This window comes from Salvia miltiorrhiza, chromosome 5 (assembly GCF_028751815.1).
Source record: "Salvia miltiorrhiza cultivar Shanhuang (shh) chromosome 5, IMPLAD_Smil_shh, whole genome shotgun sequence".
NCBI lineage: Eukaryota > Viridiplantae > Streptophyta > Magnoliopsida > Lamiales > Lamiaceae > Salvia > Salvia miltiorrhiza.
In genome coordinates this window covers 48,759,619-48,775,061 of record NC_080391.1, presented here as the reverse complement: position 1 = coordinate 48,775,061, position 15,443 = coordinate 48,759,619, and the positions used below count along the sequence as shown (strand labels likewise).

Here is a 15,443-nt window from a genome sequence, read left to right as displayed (position 1 = left end):
TTAATATTTGGGCCGAAAATTGGGCCTTCTATTTATTTTCTTTGGGCCTTGTTGTATTTATTTTCATGTAGGCCTTTATTGTGTCTCTTTGGGCCGAGTTTACTAATGAAAGCCCAACTGCATTCTATTTTAATTGGGCTTTAGTTTAATTCATTGGGCCTTTGTTATATTATTTCAGTTGAGCCTTATTTATTTTACTCAGATGGGCCTCTATTACATTATTTCTTTGGGCCGAATTTATTTAAATTAAAGCCCATCTATTTTATTGGGCTGTTATATTATCTTCGTTGGGCCTCGTTTGATTTATTTAATTGAGCCCAGCTAATCAAATTATTTATTTATTGGGCCAAGATTTATTTAATTACTTGAGCCGATGAATTATTTCAATTGGGCCTCTCATGTTAATTATTCAAGCCCACTTCTACTTAATTAATTATTAGGCTGCCTTATGTTGAGCCTTTTAATTATTTGAAATTATATTATTATTTCCATTCATATTTGATAAGCCCGATAAATTCCTACGAGGTTATGTAATGAATAAGCCGAGTTAGTTCCTTTCTATCTACCACATAGAGCGGGATTATTTAATCAGTGGAGTATAACATCCTGAAGAGAATAGATTAATTTTAGTTAATTATCCGGCTTCATGAGACGAGACTTAGCTTTTGTTTAAATCTGATAGCCTGGATTAACAATAGAAATTCCCTGATTATTATCTCAGAATAATAGTTCATGCATACGAGATTCATGCATAGTTAAATTACGCATTCTCATTTAATTGAGAATTTTCCCTCGATTTAAAGTCTTACGTTATTTTCTCGGATTAAAGGTCGAGCGCAAGAATAAGAGCTCGTCAAGGAGTCACTAATCTGTAGCAAAGCTTTGCTATCAGGTGGGCATTACTTTCATATATATCAAATAAGTTTAAATGTTACGTTCAAGCAAGTTATTTCATGACTAAATTAATTGAAGTTATTTCAAATATTGTCTTGCCATAAAATGTTTCAATTTCAGTATGATATCTATCTGATGTGGCTTTTATCATGTAATCGAATTCGGGTCTTGAGCAGTTGATAGCTATCCTGCCAGGGCTAGTGTACACCAGTGGCCGTGAGTCATCTAGCGGGTTGGCCGGTCAAGTGACCGTGAGAGGTGGCCACCTCTCCGGCACAAAGTTCCAGATATGATAGATTACAAGAGAACTTAGACTGCAGTCGAACTTTAAGAATCACAAATGAATTTAGTAAGCTTGGGCCTTTTAGCGAAAAACTCCCTTGCTGTACTGTTTATTATGGCATGACAATTTACAGTTTTGAAGCATGTATTTTATACTTAGGCATACGTGCCCACTGAGTACTTTTGTACTCAAGCCCTGCATATATTTCTAAATGTGCAGGTTGAGCAGCTGCCGATGGTGATGAAGTGACGAGCAGGATTCTTTTGTCTTATTATGTATTAATGAACTCTAGGGTTACATGTCTTCATACATGTAATCAGAATCATATTCCGCTGCGTACTCGGAAGTTTTATGTTTATTTGGCTAAGTCAGAGATATCTGAACTTACTAGTTATTTGAGTCTATACGACTAAACTTATGTTATATTATAAATATTCCTTTTGTTAAATGATGAAATGCGATCCTTCCTTATTTAATTATTCCCTTTCTACCCCGCTCCTAATATCCCTCCATTAGTCACGGTTTCCCCGGCTTAATTATCCTTAACTCTGTCCGGTCGTGACAACTTCAATAATCCAACTCAAATTTAAAAATATTTAACACTATTTTTTGAATGGTTCCACCACTAGATTGCATAGGTGCGGGGGGGCGGGTGCGGGAGCGATACGATTCCAGTGCGGGGATACGGATTTTTCAAAAATGGTAGGGTGCGATTCGTAAAGGATACGTCTGTGTTATATATATATATATATATATATATTGTTATTATATATGACCATTTAAAGAATTAAAATTTGTTAAAGGCCCAAATCAATTAATTAATTAGAAGCCCATGTTCATCATTTAATAAAATTAAGCCTATTAACCTAAGTGAAGCCCAAAGCCCATTTTCCTTTTTACCCTAATTTAAAACTCACTCACACCACAACACACACACACAACTCACGCTGCTCACTCTCCTTCTCTCTTCCTCCCTCGGCCCTCTCCCTCTCGGCCTCTGGCCGCCGCGCCACCGGACGGCAGCACCGTCGGCGGAGACCGGCAGCTCCGCCTCCTCTCCCTCTTGCTCCATCGACTTCTCCCTCTTCCCCCTTATCTCTCCTCACCATCCTCTCTGTCCTTTCCTCCCAGTCGCGGCGTCCTCCCTTTTCCGGCGACAATCGCCGCCCCTGCTTCCACAGAGGCGCGCCCAGCCGCCTCCCCTCCTTTCCAGATCTAGCACCGCCCATCCGTCTCCTCCCTTTGCAGCCGAAGCCACCGCACCACCGTCCCAGCCGCCTCCCCTCCTTTCCAGATCTACCACCGCCCAGCCGCCTCCCCTCCTTTCCAGATCTAGCCGGAACAGCACAACAGCGGCCGAAGCCACCGCACCACCGTCCCTCGCAGCCGGATTCGTGAGATTGGCGCACCCGATTCGCGAATCCGATTTTTTTTTTTTTGATTTTTGGGGGGATTCGCCAGGTGGCGAATCCCGTGCGAATCCCACGCGAATCGCGCCCGCACCCGCCCCCCGCGCGAATCGGATACTGCACGGGGGTTATTTCCGGCGAATCCGTGCATCCTTGTTCCACCACCACTTTACACCTTTATCACACATTTTTTTATTTTCGTGCCCAATTTTTTTGGGTCATTTGAAATGGGACGGAGAGAGTATTTTATTTCACAAAATCTCTTGTACACGCAGGTATACGGTACACCCGGGTTGTACTCGACCCGGATCCTGACCCGAATCTAATCCAACTGGACTATCCTACCCGAATGTCGAGTATTAGTATCATTTCGATATAGTGTTAGTGTCATTTTTGAAATAGTGTCATTTGTAAAATAAAATAGTATTAGTGTTGTTTTCGAAATAGTGTCATTTATAAAACAAAATAGTGTTAGTGTCATTCCAAGATCGTGTTAGTGTTAGTGTCATTTCGTGTTAGTGTTAGTGTCATTTCAAGAAAAAATTAGTCAGGATAGTCCAACTGAATTAGGATCCCGATCGGATACAACTTGAATGTACGGTATACCCGAATGTACATGAGACCACCTCATTTTATTTTTTGGTACAATAGCTAGGAGTTTTTATTTCCGACGCCTATGTCTCGTATAAATAGCTGCTCATTGAATTTTGCCCCTCAAAGACAAAAAGGATTTTGAATTTTGATTAAACTTGCGTGAATTCGAATGAAAATTATGTGATTTCGATAATTAGTTCATTTCCCTTTTTGTTTTAAGTTGGAAGAAGAAGGGCGATATACTGTGACTGGGGGCGGGCTAGCTATCGTGAGAGCACATCTTAAAATAAGAAATACGAATAATTTTTAATGTATGAATTTTATGTAGAACACGTATAAATTCGTTGTATAAAGGTATGAATTGTAAAAAATAAATTTTTGCTACCTTTGGAATTCGAACTCAGGACCATAAATACATCCAATATGATTACGAATCAACCGTAGATCTTGATGATCTAAGGGCTAAAAATGATTCTTATTTTATATCTTAAGAAATGCTCTTATTTTAACCCTTCCCCTGTGACTGAACCGTAAACATATAAGTTAGATAAAATAAAAATTACTTTTAATCTAAAAGCTACAGTACTTAATTTACAAAATAACTATACTTTATTTATACAACAATGTTGATTCCTATGCATGCAACGTACAAAATTGTAAACTATAAAATACGCGCATAAACTATCTAAAATATGAGTATAATTTTATCCTTCTTTCGTCCCTCAAATGTGTGCAATGAGTTGAAAAAAAGAGTTTATCTTTTATGTGTAATATTGGAAATAAAAATATTAAAAATAGACTCTGATGTATTATGAATGTGGTAATATTCTAAATAAATTGAGGTAGGGGAGAAAAATAAGAACATTGATGGGATAGTGTCAAAAAAAAAAATACTATATGTATTAAAATGGTAAAAAATATTCATTTTTATGGAATTAAGAAAGTATATCATTGTGATTATTTGAGCTTATTACCCAAGAAGGAAGGTTCACTCAATTCGCAATAAAGATAGCGACCGCATCTACATATAGGGGTGTTAATGGACGGGTTTTATTCGGCCCCAAACCATTAAAATTATTTTGATTCCAGATCTAGTATCTATCCATTAGTTATTAGATTCGGACCGAATTTGGACCATTAAGTAACAAAATAAAATGTTCCGAATAAATTAATATCCATAGATCAGATAATACCCACATCTAAAAGCCCAACTTGTAAATCTACAGAAAAATTTGCCTATTTCTCTCCCTATCGCGGTGGTAGCTCCACGAACTCATTATATTCTGGTCGCTCCGCCGCGTCAAGAAAATCCTCCAATCTGTCGCCGCTTCTTGCTCCGTCGATGTAGTTGTAGTCGTAGTCCTTGTTCATTCTGCTTAAAGGAACTGTGGGGTTTCTCGAAACTACGTTTCATGGCTGCTTCTTCCGACTAATTTTAGATGTAAAATGTTTAATTATTTATATAAATTGGAGGACTTTTTTACTACTTCCCTCGTCACACTCCAATAGGCTCATTTTCTTTTTTGGGATGTCCCACTCCAATAGGTCCATATTTGTAACACCCCGCTTTTTCCTAGCTAAATTTAGAATTTATTTTAAACTTAGATTTAAGATGATTCACGCCGGATTGAGAAAAAGAATTTATTTTTAATTCCAACAAAAATGATTTACAAAAAAAAAAACATTTGTAAATTTAGTTATTTAATTTATATGCATTGCATATTTATTTAATTTAGCATTCAAGTATTTTCACGAGCTTTTAATTAGCAAACCCGGAAGATTTTTTTTATTTTATTTTATCCCACATCCACCTACTACCCAACCATTCCCACCTACTCCCACACCCATCGTCCACCTTTCCACCCATTCTCCACCTTTCCTCTCACTATGCTTCCCTTTACACCACTACACCTAACATCACTTCATCATTCATCATTCTACACTAATTCCACGAGAAGAACAAGTAGGAAAACTACATACATTTTCTGCCATTATTCAAGAAAAATCCTCATCAGCCATCGTTCCCATCAAAAGCAAGCAAGCAAACAACTCAAGAGAAAATCCAGCAAGTGTGAGTCTTTCTAAAGGTTTCATCTTGAACACCTACATATATTTCATTATGCATATGATTTAAACACCTCTCAAATCATATTTCAGTAAACCACACGAGTTTATACACTTTATTAAGCAGTAAATTCATGACATATCATACAAGCATAATCATCTCATCATTTATGTATATATATGTATGTAGTTGAATGGGAACTATACTATACTGTTATACAAGTTTGAATGAATGATTTAAAGAAAGAATTTTTATGAGTTTATTTTCAAACTTTGGGCTGCTGTTCGAGTCGGGAGATGGAGAGGGAGACTGGACACGGCGTCGGTGCCGCTGCTGTCCGGCCAAGCGAGAGGTTTGAAGAGAGTCGAGGGAGATAGAGGGCGCCGGTGGCAGCCCGCCTCATCTGCTGCTGCTGTCGGTGGTGGCGTGGTGGCCGCGACGCCGATGGATGGCGGCGGTTTTCGCTGCTGCTCACCGGAATAGAAGGGGGTAGCATCTGGTCTGGGCTGGGGATTTGTTGAGGTCAGGACGGTGGCGGCCTGGGAGTCACCGGTCGGCGGCAGCTTTTGTTGTTGCGTCGTCGGAGTCGGGGAAGAGAGCGGCTTCCGCTGCTCGTTGGCGGAAGTTAGAGAGAGAGGAGGCCGCTGCACGGTGGCTCTGCCCGCTGATGTCGGGCGGTGACCGTGACGACGGTTGCTGCCGCCGAGAGAGAGGGAGAAGAGGAGGGGCGTCGGGAGAGGGGCGCGGCGTGTGTTGGTTTGTGAGGTGGGGGAAGAGTGAGAGGGAGACTTGAGGTCGAAGGGAAGGAGAGAGGAGGCGGAGCCGCCGGCCTCCGGGGACGGTGCTGCCGTCCGGTGGCGGCGGCGGGAGAGGCAGAGAGCGAGAGAGAGTGAGCGGCTGAGAGGGAGAGAGAGATGTGTTGTGTGCGTGAGAATGAAGGAAGAGAGGGGAAATAGGGTAGAGGTTTGGGCTTGAGGGATTTGGGCCGAGTATTTGGGACGATTTTTATGAGTGATGGGCTTCGATTTTTAAATAGATTTGGGCTGCGATTTTTAAAAGCTTGGGCCGATTTTTAATTTTATTTAGCTGGGCCCGATTTATTTTATTTTATTCAGTCTGGGCCATTCATATTTTATTGAGTTGGGCCTCATCTTTTAAATTTATATGGGCTATTATTTATTTAAGCATGAGCTCTATTTCATCTATTTAAATGGCTTCCCTATTTTATTTAATTAGACTATTAATTAGTTTGATTAATTATTTTTAAAGACTTTGGATTGCCTTCAATTAATTAAATTGGGCTTTCTTATTTTTAATTAATTGAACTATTATTAGTTTGATTAATTTATTTAAAGGATAATTTTTATAATAATATTAAATTATTATTAAGTGCATATTTTAAGTAATTACTTATCATATGCTAAGCATGACATGGCATTTCATTTGCATCATGAAATAAAAAGTATTTATGATTTAATTGGTTTTATTTATAATTCCAATTATTAAAGAAAGATGAGTAAGAATATTGTTGGTGTTCTTAACTCCAGAGAAATGTTTTCAATTATTTATTCATTAAATTTTGAAAACCCGGCTAAGTGAATCATAGAATATTAAGCACTTCACCATGAATTAAGATTAGCTTCACGAGACCTATTAAGAATAGAATTTCTTGTAGGCTTTGTGACCAGGGGGATTAACGCTGCTTTCCCAAGACAGGTTTATAAGTGATTATGATCTTCAGGCTTTGCCTAACCAGGTGGGCTTACTTTCCAAATGTACAAAGTATGATTGAGTTATTAAGCTCTAAATGTTTTCAATGAAATGCAAATTGTTTATTTAATGTAATGAAAACTGTTTATCCAATAAAATATTTTGTGCACTCTGCTCTGTTTAAGGCTCGCATAAGTTAATCGATCGAGGTTCTCTTATGACCTAACACGTTGTTTGAGAATTGTGTACACCTATTAGCTGACTCGGTGGGTTGATCTCCATCGGGCACTAATCATGTATGAGGCGTTATAAGGGTGCTCGACGGGATGTGTTCCGGAGCATTGGGTCCCAAATGAGAACTTGGCTGGGTTACGCCCTCAGTCCAAGCAAGCGGGAGAAATGGATCCGTCGGTGGCTAAAAGGTCCGGGATCACAGCGAGTAACAGAAAGGGAGTGTGACATGTGCGCACAAATGAAAGAAATGTTTTAACATGCTTAGAAGTTATTTCATTTTAAAACCTTCTAAGTCATGTCAAGTATAATTGGATAAACTGCTCTTACGAAAATATGAAATGTTTATGAAAATGCATGCCCACTAAGTACATTAGTACTTAGCCCAAAAATACTTTCAAATGTTTTCAGGTTGGCTGGCTGGTGCTGACGGGACGGAGCTGAGGCTAGAGTTAAAATTCATATGTTAGACTTCCGCTGTAGCAATTACTCTTATACATCTTTTGTTTTCTCAACTTAAGATGACTTCATGTCGAGCTTAAATTTGAAATTCTAGTTTTATGCTAATGAATGTTGGTTGTCAGAAACATGAAACAAAACTTGTGATCCAAAGGGGCATAGCCCGACTTTCTATCCTATTTTGGGTTTTAACGAGGTATTTCCCTTGTTTATTTCTATGAATTATTCACACCTCGATTATATTTATTCCTTCAAGAATTGGGGTGTGACAATATTTCTTTTTAGGTAAAAAATTGTACTTAATTGGTGTGGATCACACCACTTTACTATCACTTTCCTACTAAAAAATAAGTTATCTTAATCTCCGTGCCTAAAAGAAGTGAACCTATTGGAGTGGGACGGAGGGAGTATTATTTATTTATTTTTCTAAGTTGGTGGGCGGAATAAAAACTATCAGACTAGAGGTTCATAAGTATTTTAACTATTGATGATGAGACCATATTTTATGTTTACTAAAATTGATATATTGGTCAAAAAAAACACTAGAGGTTCAAAAGTATTTTCATTATTGATGATGAGACCAATATTTTGTATTTACTAAAATTGGTCAAAAAAATTGAACATTTCGAGAAAAGACATTTGGATAGATCTTGATCTCTTGTGGATTTATGGTACTCCCTCGTTCTTATTATTATTGTCCTAAAAAGTTTGTAGCTCAACCGGTAATTAACAGTTCCGAATTTATTCTGGTTAAACTCGTCCATTAACACCCCTTACCCCTATGCAGGCTACATATACTAGATACGACATGATTTCGCTTTCTCTCCGTTCTATAGTGTTTCCACAACCATGAATTTTTTATCAATGAAATTTACAATTTCAGAATCTGACAAAGACTTCAACTTTTAGTTATTACGGGAGAGAACATGTAACAACCTAAAATTTACTAATCAGAAAATAAAATTTTTATTTAAAACTTCAAATTTACATAAAAAGTAAATGAACCAAAATACAACTTCATTTTAACCAATCAAAAACCTAATTAGCAAAAATAAATTCAATTTCAGCAAATTCACCATTTCAAAAAAACGTCTACCAAAACCAAAAATAACCAAATACTTCTACGTCAAGTTCAATACTCACCAATAAATTTCAAACCAACTACAAAAGATTTTAGAGACAATCTAAACGACTTCAAGAAAATAATTAACAATCATAGAGTCAAACATTCAAAGCGGGACCAATGAGCACAAATACACTTCACCATACCCTTTCCGCCACGCTGCTCCAAACCCACTGACCTGAAAATAATTTAATGAAATGGGGTGAGCACAAAAACGTACTCAGTGGTGGGAAGCAATAAGGGAATATGATTTATCCAAACGTGTATTAAATTGTGGAAAATGATACTCATTCGCAACCTGCCTCACCATCACAACATAAATAACACACCTTGCCTCACCGGCAAATAATCCAGACACACAGGCATGGAACCATTCTCAACCACTACAAAAAAATGCAAAAATAGCGGCCAAAATTAGCGACGGCGAAGCCGCCGCCGGCAATTACCGACGGCACGGCGGCGGCAAAAACGGCGACCCGCCTTTTGACTAATACCGGCGCATTACCGACGGCAAAACAACCGCCGCTAATTAGCGGCGGTTGTGCTGTCGCTAATTTAAATATATGTTAATTTAAATACAAATTATTTATTACCGACGGCGTTGCCGTCGCTATTTACCGGCGGCAAGAGGCCGCCGCTAATCACCACCGCCGGTGACATCCGGCGATAGCACCACCGCGCGTCCGGCCAAAATTATCGACGGCAGTTTTCCGCCGCTAATTACCGACGACAAATTCCAATTACCGAGGGCAAACGCCGTCGGTAATTTTTTTTTATTTTTTTTTATTATTTTTATTTTTTTTCATTTATCATCTAATAAATTGGTCAAAGATAATAATACAAAAACATTAAAATTAAATATATATTGAAATACAAGTGAAAATTTAAATCTTAGATTATTACTAATCTAAGATTATTACTAAGAATTCAAGATTCGGACTCTCTCTCTCTATGCTTTGAAAATTCAGCGCCACCGCGCGCCACCTCCTCCGGTGAAACTTCCGCCAGCCACCGCCAACCACCACCAGCAGCACTGCCCAACAGCAGCACCGCCATCGCAGCAGCAGCACCGCCATCGCCCAGCAGCAGCAGCAGACTGCTAGCAGCAGCACCGCCATCGCAGCAGCAGCACCGCCATCGCCGCCATCGCCGCGTCGACAGCAGCACAGCTCAGCAGCCGCCTATCCAGAGCACGACGGTGACGCTCCCTCCCGGCGAGCACCTCTCCTCGAATTCGGTCAGCGGATCTGGCGCTTGATCGATCCCCGCATCTTCGAGGGCGGTATTTCGTCGATCTCTTCCTCGATTCGCGATCTCCTCTCCGGCTCCAACGCGGCGACGAGCTTCGGATCGAAGAGGCTCCCCGAGCTCAGATCCGGCCGCCTAAATCTCGGACAAAGGAACAGCGGCACTCTGTCACTCGAGCGCTTCCGTCCACAGTAATATCTGTCCAGATTTTGCCGGCAGCCTCCTCGCCGGTCATGGATCCACAGACGACTTTCGTGAAAGCGGCCCTTGATTCGGATTCTCACTCGGTCTCGGAGGCAGCCCTTTCTTCGGCTTCTCGCAAAGAGCCGCAGAATGGTTCCGGCACTCCCTCGCTGGTCACGGACAGATCCGGCCTGAATCTGCCGAAGGTCTCCAATAATTTCATATCTTCGAGTATTTCTAGTTCTGGGAAGGCGGCTACGACTGCGGGCGTCCTCACGCAGCAGTCCTTGTTGCCGCCGGGTAAGTCTTTGCTTGCTGCTGGTTCGGCTGACAGGCAGCGGCCAGACGCTGTTGGGCAGGCACTTGTCTCTAGCGCAAAGGGAGGATCGATGGAAAATTCAGGGAATGATATACAGGCCTCTGACGACAAAGGAGAATTTCTCCCGAAAAACATTTTTGTGAGTAATGGTGTTCAGCGTGGCTCTTATGCGGGGGTTGTTGCCCCTCAAGTTTTACGACGTCCGGACATTTTCACTCATAAATTCACGGCGCTTCAAGCCCAAGAATCTGGTCATGGCTTCACTCTTACCTTGCCTTCTGAATTTTGCAAGGAACGATTTGAGGAATTTCAGTTCTCGATTATTGGAAGATTGCTTTTGAAGAAAGGTGATAAGCCTCGTTCGACAGCTGATCTTAAGCAGGAACTCCAATCACTTTGGAAACTTTCTTCGACATGGAAGCTGATTCCTATGTGCAAAGGTTTTTTTATCTTAAAGTTTCAAACAATGGAGGAGAAAAATCTAGTGAAAGCACGATCTTTATGGGAGTTATCTAAGGGCTCTCTCCGTATAAGAGATTGGGTGAAAGGTTTTAATCCTTATAAGGAAGTGTCCTCGCTGAGCCAAATTTGGGTTAGAATTTATTGCCTCCCGGTGGAGTTTTGGCACCCGGAAGTTATCACGGCCATTGGCAACGTCATAGGCACTTCTATTAAGATTGATGGGGCGTCTGCCCATGCAGACGTTGGGCATTTTGTTAGATTGCTCGTTGAAGTTGATTTATCCCTTCCGCTTCAAGAGTCGATGCACGTTCAAGGTGACGATACTTCCTATCACGTTGAGTTTTTTTATGAGAAGTTGCCTCTTTATTGTACCCACTGTAGGATCACTGGGCATAGTGTTGATAAATGTAATAAGGTCAAGAAACAGCCTCGGGATGAGACTGAGAAGCTGGAATCAAAGGATGCTACTCATCCTGGAGTTTCTGTGTCGAAAAAGCCGTCATGCCAGGCCAAGGCTAGGGACAATAATGTTGTTAGCATGGATGATGATGCTAACAGACTTCGAGTTTTGGAGGACAATGAGGTTGGGGAAATTGTGGTGGAAGGGCCTGAGATAGATGATGATTTTACTCGAGGGGTCGGTGATGTTAGGCACCGTAATTCTTCAGCGCCAAGATCTGCGGCTTGGTCAAAGGTTACCGAACAGGCGGTAAAAAAACAGATTGCTGTTCCGGTTCTTGAGAAAGAGGCTGTTGAGACGCGGAACGCATTTCAGGCTCTTGACTTGGAGAATAATGCGGAGACTGTTTTGGATATGGGTGTTGATCCTATTTCTGGAACGTCTTTCGGGGTTCATTTATTAGGGCCGAATTTTTTGGAAAAAATCTTGGTTCCGGTTCAGGGGGATAAAGATGTGATTATTAAAGATAGTGACTTGGTCATTAACGAGGAGGACTCGGATGTGGAGGAAACTTTGGAGATGGAAGCTCCGGATGGCGCGGGTTTGAACGGCCCGATTATTGACGACACAGTTGCTGCTCTAGAACGTGACCCAACTTTGGACAAAAGAGGGGGTGTTTCGCATGAAGGTAACAAGGATTTGTCCGCTCTTGGCCCGGACAATATTGCTAGTCGCATTAGTCAGTTAGAAGAGCAGGTTAGTCAGGGGATGAAAATGCTCTCGGACAAGACGACTAAGCGAGGACGTGGCCGCCCAAAGGGCACGGGAAAGGGCATGGGAAGGGAGCCGATGCAAGCGGTTCCGGAAGATAGCATAAAAGGTCGTCTCAGAAATGCGGGGGAAATGAGCTACAAGCCGAGGGACTTTGTAGTTGATTGTAGCAATAGTGATAGCATGAGGGCAATGAATAATATAGTTCATAGACGTTGGTCAGATGAGATGGACGACTATCCTGATTTATGGGATTGCTAGTGTCTTCAGGTTTCTTTTCTTAACGATCTCTTTGCGAGTTTCGTGCCCTTAGTCTGCGTTTTGTGCTCTCAAGGGATTTTTTTCTTTTTCTTTTATAATAAACCTCAATTTAATAATAAAACTAAGAATTCAAGATTCCTAGTAAGAAACTTATAATTATAACTTAATAATGTTAATTTGATTAGTGATCCACTTGATTAGTGATCCACTCATCAATCATCACTAATCTAATATTATTACTAAGCATTCAAGATTATTAGTAAGAAACTTATAATTATAACTTAATAATGTTAATTTGAATAGTGATTCACACATCACTCATCACTAATGTAAGATATTACTTAAGAATTCAAGATTCTTAGTAAGAATCTTATAATTATAACTTAAGAATGTTAATTTGATTAGTGATTCATTCATCAATCATCACTACTCTAATATTATTGCTAAGCATTCAAAATTGTTAGTGAGAAACTTATAATTATAACTTAATAATGTTAATTTGATTAGTGATTTACTCATCACTCATCACTTATCTAAGATTATTACTAAGAATCTAAGAAACTTATAATTGTAACTTAATAATGTTAATTTGATTAGTGATTTACTCATCACTCATCACTAATCTAAGATTATTACTAAGAATTCAAGATTCTTAGTAAGAAACTTATAATTATAACTTAATAATGTTAATTTGATTAGTGATTCACTCATCAATCATCACTAATCTAATATTATTACTAAGAATTGAAGATTCTTAGTAAAAATCTTGTAATTATAACTTTAGAATGTTAATTTGATTAGTGATTTACTCATCACTCATCACTCATCACTAATCTAAGATTATTACTAAGAATTCAAGATTCTTCGTAAGAAACTTATAATTATAACTTAAGAATGTTAATTTGATTAGTGATTCACTCATCAATCATCACTAATCTAATATTATTACTAAGCATTCAAGATTATTAGTAATAAACTTATAATTATAACTTAATAATGTTAATTTGATTAGTGATTCACTCATCAATCAACACTAATCTAATATTATTACCAAGAATTCAAGATTCTTGGTAAAAATCTTATAATTATAACTTAAGAATGTTAATTTGATTAGTGATCCACTCATCAATCATCACTAATCTAATATTATTACTAAGAATTCAAGATTCTTAGTAAGAAACTTATAATTATAACTTAAGAATGCTAATTTGATTAGTGATTCACTCATCAATCATCACTAATCTAACGTTATTACTAAGAATTCAAGATTGTTAGGAAAAATCTTATAATTATAACTTAATAATGTTAATTTGATTAGTGATTTACTCATCACTCATCACTCATCACTCATCACTCATCACTCATCACTAATCTAAGATTATTACTAAGAATTGAAGATTCTTCGTAAGAAACTTATAATTATAACTTAAGAATGTTAATTTGATTAGTGATCCACTCATCAATCATTACTAATCTAATATTATTACTAAGCTGTCACACCCCAATTCTTGAAAGAATAAACTATAATCGAGGTGCGACTAAAATCATAGAAATAAACAAGGGAAGAACCTTGTGAAATTCAGATAATAGGATAAAAGGTTGGGCAACGCCCTTTGAATGAAGAAGGATAGAAATCAAGTGATACTAATCAATCAACAACATTCTAAACTTCAGGATCACAAGTTTGGTTTCATGCTTCTGATAACCAACGTTAAATAACATAGTGCTAGAGTTGAGAGTCTAAGCTCGATAAGAAACATAATTTAGAATCTTAACATAAAAGTCTCCAGTTAGAGAAACAAAAGATAATAAGAGCTAGTGCAACAGCGGAAGACAAAATACGGAGTTGAACCCTAGCCTCAGTTCTGCCCCGTCAGCACCGACCAATCAACCTGAAAACATTTGAAAGTAATTTTGGGCTAAGTACTAATGTACTTAGTGGGCTAGCATTTTTATAAACATTTCATAATCATAAGAGCAGTTTATCCAATTATACTTGACATGACTTAGAAGGTTTTAAATTGAAATAACTTCTAAGCATGTTAAAACATTTTATTATATTGCGCGCAATTGTCACACTCCCTTTCCGTTACTCGCTATGATCCCGGACCTTTTAGCCACCGACGGATCCATTACTCCTGCTTTACTTGAACTGAGGGCGTAACCCAGTCAAGTTCCCATTTGGGACCCAATGCTCCGGAACACATCCCGTCGAGCACCCTTATAACGCCTCATACATGATTAGTGCCCGATGGAGATCAACCCACCAGGTCAGCTAATAGGTGTACACAATTCTCAAATAACGTGTTAGGTCAAGAGAGAACCTCGATCGATTCATTGTTGCGAGCCTTAAACAGAGCAGAGTGCACAAAAATATTTTATCGGATAAACAGTTTTCATTTCATTGAAACATTTAAGCTCAATAGCTAAATCATACATTTGGAAAATAAGCCCACCTGATTAGGCAATGCCTGTTGTTTATTCTTAACTCTGAATTGGTATAGTAGTGCTACTCCTCACGATCCACAAAGCCTACAAGAAATCTATAATCTTAATAGGTCTCCTGAATCTAATCTTAAGTCATAGTGTAGTGCTTATCTTTCTATGATTCACTTAGCCGGATTTTCTAAATTTAATTAATAAATATTTGAAAACTAAAATTCTTGAGTTAAGGACACCAACAATATCCTTGCTCGATTTTTACTTTAATAATTGAATTAATAATAAAGTCAATTTAATCATAAATGATTTTATGTAAAATGTTTGATGCAAAATTAATTCATGCTTTAACTCACATAATTAAATAAATATATTTAACATATGCACATAATAAGAAAATACTATTATGCAAACTTTTTCAAAAAAATAATTAATTAAACTTAAATAAAGAGTCAAATTAATAAATCAATTAAACAAGTCCAACAATTAAATGGAAGTCCATATTTTTATTTCAAAAATTCGCAGCCCAAACAAAAGTAAATAGCAGTCCACTTTTAAACTAAAATTCTGGCCCAGATTTTAATTAAAAGCG

At 38.5% G+C, this 15,443-nt stretch overlaps 1 long non-coding RNA gene across 1 annotated transcript; it reads left to right on the top strand.

Annotated features, from left to right (window-relative positions):
• The first annotated feature begins 6,880 nt into the window (after positions 1 to 6,880).
• On the top strand, positions 6,881 to 7,844 carry LOC130987126 (uncharacterized). Its single transcript, XR_009089579.1, has 2 exons — positions 6,881 to 7,001; positions 7,598 to 7,844. It is a non-coding gene; the product is annotated as an uncharacterized LOC130987126 (long non-coding RNA).
• The last annotated feature ends 7,599 nt before the right edge of the window (positions 7,845 to 15,443 follow it).